This window comes from Lynx rufus, unplaced genomic scaffold (genome assembly GCF_022079265.1).
Source record: "Lynx rufus isolate CCGP_SWC_20201006 ecotype Redwood Valley unplaced genomic scaffold, mLynRuf1.p SCAF_7, whole genome shotgun sequence".
In the NCBI taxonomy this organism is placed as follows: domain Eukaryota; kingdom Metazoa; phylum Chordata; class Mammalia; order Carnivora; family Felidae; genus Lynx; species Lynx rufus.
The window spans coordinates 125865508-125871507 of record NW_025814889.1 but is presented as its reverse complement, the minus strand read 5'-3'; positions in this window follow the sequence as shown (position 1 = coordinate 125871507).

The window sequence follows — 6000 nt, the reverse complement described above, 5'->3', positions numbered from 1 at the left end:
ACTGGGGTCATAGAGCTGGCAGATGAAAGAGCTGGAACTCAAGTTATCCATCCATCCATTTGTTCATTCCATGCATAACTACTGAGCACCTATCATATTCCCGGCACTGGGGATTTATGAGAGCATCATATACATAAAAATCCCTGGTTTTCCAGACAAACACAACAAACAAATAGAATGTGTAACAGATGACATGCCAGTAAGTGCAATGGTGAAGAATGAAACAGGTAAGGGGGTAAGTAGCACCAGTGTTGGGATGGAGGAGGAGAGGGTGGGCTGCAGTTTTAAACAGGATGGCCAGGAAAGACCCCATGTTGCTTTGACATCTAAGCAGAGTTGAATATGCTGGGTTGCTGAGCTGCTGGATTAGAGAGTAGAACTTTGATGACTTTGAACTTTGTCCCATGGAGCAAGTTGAAAAATTGGAGTCCATGGAAGATTTCTATGGATTCACCTTTCCCTTAAGTTCTTTCTCTCTTTCCTGGGCTCTGCATTTCTAGAGTAAGAAATAAGAAGGTAAACTAGGGAGGGGGTAAATTTAGTAAAATCCATCTATCCATCTGTCTGTCTGTCCATCCATCTATCCATCCATCCATCCATCCATCCATCCATCCATTTATACATCTTTCCACCCATCCCTCCATCCGTCTGTCCATCTGTCCGTACATCCATCCTTTCAGTGCTCATAGATTACAAGTCAGATCTATACTTCTATCCAAATGAAGAATAAGATCTAGATCTATACTGTTGGATACAGTAGCCACTAATCACGTGTGGCTATTGGGCGCTTGAAATGAGGCTCTGTCACGGGGGAATGAAAAATTTAATTTTATGCAATTAACTAAAATATAAGTTAAAAAACCCTGGAGCAGTGTAAAATAATTTTTTTTATGAAATACAACTTTATTGTTTTGCTGGGGTATATTTCAGTTTGACCATTGCAAACGTAGCTCTGAATTGAGGTTTACTTTAAGTGTAAAATATACTACGGGTTTCAAAGACTTCGTACCAAAAGAACGATATATAAAATATCTTATCAGTGGGTTTTTGTACTGATTACATATTGAGATGATAATATCTTGGGCATCTGAGATTAAATAAAATACATTATTAAGATTAATTTCTCTCTCTCTCTCTTTAAACCTTGTTTTTAATGTGGCTGCTAGAAAAGATAAAATTCCATATGTGGCTCACATTATGTTTCTAATTGGGCAGTGCTATTCTATCCCTGACTATCCTGGAGTTCCCAGGCAACGGGGCGGAGCTGGACGCATAACTGAATGATTGTAATGCCATGAGGTAAGTGCTGTAATAGACCCAGGAACTGAGTACTCTGGGGACAGAGAAGTGAGACTTTCATTCTGTCTAGCATAGGAGCAGAGGAGAGGTGATGTCTTAAGCTGGGTCTCCAAGGTGAGTAGGAGTTTGTTATCTGGAGGACAGGGAAGGGGGCATCCCAGGCATTGGGCACAGCATGTATAAATGTGGAGCGGCATGAAACAGAGGGGCCCCTGGAGCACATGGTCCTTGGTGGGGGGAGGTGGTGTGGATACGAATCAGGAAGAGTACTGTTAGGGTCAGACCTTGCAGGGAAAGGGAAAGAGCATTAATCAGCAACAAAAAGGTATACTTGTTGGGCACCTGTGTGCCAGCCACTCTGCCAGATGCTCTCTCCTCCATTAGCTCGTTTGTTGACTCCACCCATATTTGTTGAGGGCCTACTGTATACTAGGCATTGTTCTGGGTATTGAGTATATAGCAAGAAACAAGGCAAACGTAGTCCCTGCCCTCATGGAGCGGACACGCAGGTGATAACACCCAGGACAAGGAGGAAAGAGGACAAGTTGAGGTCGAAAGAGCTCCAGCGACTTGGGCACATCACACAGCTGGTGAGCGCCAAGGCCAGGGTTCTAATCTGGGTCTTTCTGAGGTCAAAGCCAATGTTCTTTTTATCCTGGGATGCTGTCCTGACAGGCCAGGGAGTTTGGACTTTGTCCCGAAGGCCATAGGAGATCAGCAGAATCTTAGAAGAGGGAGACACAGAATCAGATAGATACGTGTTTTAGGAATGAACCACGGTGAGCACGAGGAGGAAGGCACTGAGGAGACTGACTGAGGCGTCGTGGTTCTTGCAGGAGCCTCCCCTTAGCCTTTTTCATAGTCCCCTGCCCCCATCATTTCCCTCCCTCCTCAATCTATTTAATTTTTTCTAATGTTTATTTATTCTTGGGAGAGACACACACACACACACACACACACACACACAGAGTGTGAGCAGGGGACGGTCAGAGAGAAAGGGAGACACAGAATCCAAAGCAGGCTCCAAGCTCCCAGCTGTCAGAACAGAGCCTGATGCGGGGCTCGAACCCATGAAGTGTGAGATCGTGACCTGCGCTGAAGTTGGACACTTAACCAGCTGAGTCACCCAGGCGCCCCTTAAATCTATTTTTAATACAATGGCTAGAGGGAGACTTTTCAAACCCAAGTCTGATTATGTCACTCTTCTAATCAGAATCCACCAATGGTTTCCTGCCTGACTCAGTATAAAACCCAGAGTTCTTTCATCATTCCACAAAGCCTACAGGATTTTGTCCTTCAGTCACTCTCTGGCCTTAACACCTACTATTCTCCTCTATTTCATTCCACCCATGATGACCCCTTCACTGTTTCATGAACATGCCAAGGATATTCCTGCCTCAGGACATTTGCACTTATAAGGCTTTGTGCCTGGGAGGCTCTTCCCTGAGGTATCTGTATTTATCCCCCATATAGCCAGATCGTACACATGCTTGCTTCCTTAGGGACTCTGCTCAAACCTCACCTTGTCAGAAAGTCTTCTCCTTACCACTGTCATCATTTTCTACCTCTTTAACTTGCTTTAGTCTTCTGGCCAGCCCTTACCATCACCTGACTGGTAGTACATTTATTTGTCAGTGGCTCACTATTTATCTGTCAACCTAAGGAAGGCAGGGTTTTTGTTCACTTCTGTATCCCCAGTACCTAGAATCGTGACAGACCCATGGTAAATACTTAGCTAATATGGTTGAGTGTATTCACCCATCCAGGGAGCAAAATGTGGAAATGAGCTCTTTCTATCCCCCTGCCTGGACAACCCCCCCCCCCCCCCCGCCCCATGTAACCCCAACGACATCCAAAGGCTGTTCTATGATAGCCAATTAGAGTTATTGTCCCACATGACCCAGTGCATCCCTGCATGTGATATATGTACTCTCCACTTTCCAGGGTGGCAAGGTGTGGTCTCCTGCTTCTGGAGTCCTGCCCGCACTTCCCCTGTTGATGGGGAGTTTATCACTCTTCAGTTTCTTTTCTCCCCAAGAGAACCTTCCAACGAATCCCCACTGTTTTATGCCCTCTGAGACAAGCTACCTTCTTTTCCAGTACAATGTTCAGGACAGAGGAAACAAAGTCAGTGGAACCACTGGCAGTCATCTGCTTGCTCTGTCTTCTGCACACGTGAGCAGAGAAGGGAGGAAAAGAAGAAACGGGCAAGGGGCTCGAAGCTGCAGCCTCCAGAAGGAATCAAAAATTGTCAGCACGGAGGGGCATCAGAGGTCATCTCGCCTGGTGATGTCATTCCACAGAGAGGCGAAGGCACCTGCCCGAGGCAACACCCCCGGGGACAACAGGGACCAGAAACCCTACCTCGTCCTGTTGGCTGTCTCCATACTACGGTGGATGCCTAAACAGATGCTGTCCTTCCCAGTTGGATCCCCTGCCCTCCCCATCACCAAATAGGTGAGAAACATTGCAAGGGTACTTGGTCTGGGTTATTTCAGTTGAACCCCTGTAATAGCAACTGATTCTACTTATAATTCTCTTCCTGGCCTTCCCTTGTAACCTGTCAGGCACAAGACCGAATATAAGATATCGATAGCGTATCATAGGGAAGGTGGCAAATCGTATTAGCAGCTGACATTTATTGGGTGCTACCACCACCCCAGGCTGTTTATTGCATTAGCTCAATCAATCCTCAACAAAAACCTTTTGAGCTGGTATTTTGAATGTCCCCATTCGAAAGGCGAGGCAACCTGAGAAACAGATGAAGTCACCCAAGATCGCACACCTCGTAAGTGGCAGAGCCAGGATTTGAACTGAGCTGGTTTTGACACTGGAGACTAGGCTCGTACCTGCCCTCCTTCCTGTTTCTCTAGCTGCTCAGCAGGGGAAGACACATAGCTTTCTGTTTTGACTTGTGAGTAAATTTTACTTTTTATCTTAGTCCTCTGTTTCACCTTCAAGGAGCCTGGGTTCTCCCAAGAAGTTTGGTGGCCAGCGGTCAGTTAAATGCTGTAAATTGTGTTTATTACCCATAGGTTGGAAGCTTCATGAGGATGAGACAGGGCCTGTGTTAGATGCCTGGTGTAGAGGAGAAAATTAAGAGATATTGTTGAATGACTAAATTTGTCTTACCGGTTTATGACTGTCGATTACTGTGCTTAGTGGATCCCTGATACGTGTAATCCAGGAAAAAGGAAAAGAAAAATTCCGGCCCCAAATGATCTGCTTTCTCCTTAAATAAGCGAGTACACGGAACATATAAAAGTGGCACTTTCAGTTCTAAGTCTTCAGATGGTTGTTAGGATCTTCCATTTTGCTTTTCACGTTGTAGATACAGACTTAGCGTAAGCTGTATGTATTAGGGCAGCACTAGCTGTTGTAACAAATAAACCCTCTAATTTCAGTGACTTCATAGAAGATTATTTCTCACTCACGTACCAGTCCGATGTTCTGGCGCGAGGGGGGTCTTCATTCCCCTTATTCAAGGTGATTCAGGGACACAGACTTTTTTTTTTTATTTAAAAAAAAATTTTTTTTAATGTTCATTTATTATTGAGAGAGACACACACACACACACAGAGCATGAGCAGGGGAGGGGCAGAGAGAGGGGGAGACACAGAATCCGAAGCAGGCTCCAGGCCCTGAGCTGTCGGCACAGAGCCAGACGCAGAGCTCGAACTCACAAACCGTGAGATCATGACCTGAGCCAAAGTCGGTCGCTCAACCAACTGAGCCACCCGGGCCCCCCTTTTCAAAATTTTTTAACTGTTTATTTAATTTTGCGAGAGAGAGACAGAGGTTCAGAGAGAGAGGGAGACACAGAATCTGAAGCAGGCTTCAGGCTCTGGTTGTCAGCACAGCTGTTTATTTACTTTTGAGAGAGAGAGAGAAAGAGAGAGAGTGTGAGTGGGGGAGGGGCAGAGGGAGAAAGAGACCCAGAATCTGAAGCAGGCTCCAGGCCTTGAGCTGTCCGCACAGAGCCCGACTTGTGGGGCTTGAACCCATGGACCGTGAGATCATGACCTGAGCCGAAGTCAGACGCTTAACCGATAGAGCCACCCAGGTGCCCCTGGTGACACAGGCTTCTTTTATCTTGTGACTCCACCGTCCTCTGGTGTCTTGGAGCCCTCTGCTTCCAGCTAGGCTTTTTTTTTTTTTTTTTGAAACACCCTGGTCTGGAAGAAATGAACATCACTTTGCTCAAATTCCATTAGAGAGAACTAATCATATGGCCAGGCCTGGATGCAAGGGAGGCTGGGAAATCTGTCCGCAGCTGAGCAGCTGTCTGTCAGCTCCTCTGTGAAAGGACAAGCATGAATATTTGGTGGTTAGCTAGCAAGCTTCTGCCACAGTGAAGAATATGTAACTTCTCAGGTTGCTCTTTAATGTAAGATGTCTACCAGGCAAAATTCTTAAGTCAGAAACGTCACAATCTTAGGTAATTTTCCAAAACCTCATCTAGAAAAATGGCAGACTAGCGTCAACCAAAGCATAGGCATTCATTGAGATGAACTGAGATGTCAGGTAGCTTGGAATAGGGGTCAGAACAAAACCCGAGTCAGAGACTTGGGTTCAAATTCTGACTAAAGCAGTTACTGTCTGGTCATAAGCAACTTGACCTCTTTGAGCCTCCCGGTTCTTAACAGCCAAATGGAGGATCATAATGTCCACCTTGCGGTTTTATGATGATTGGAGGTAATA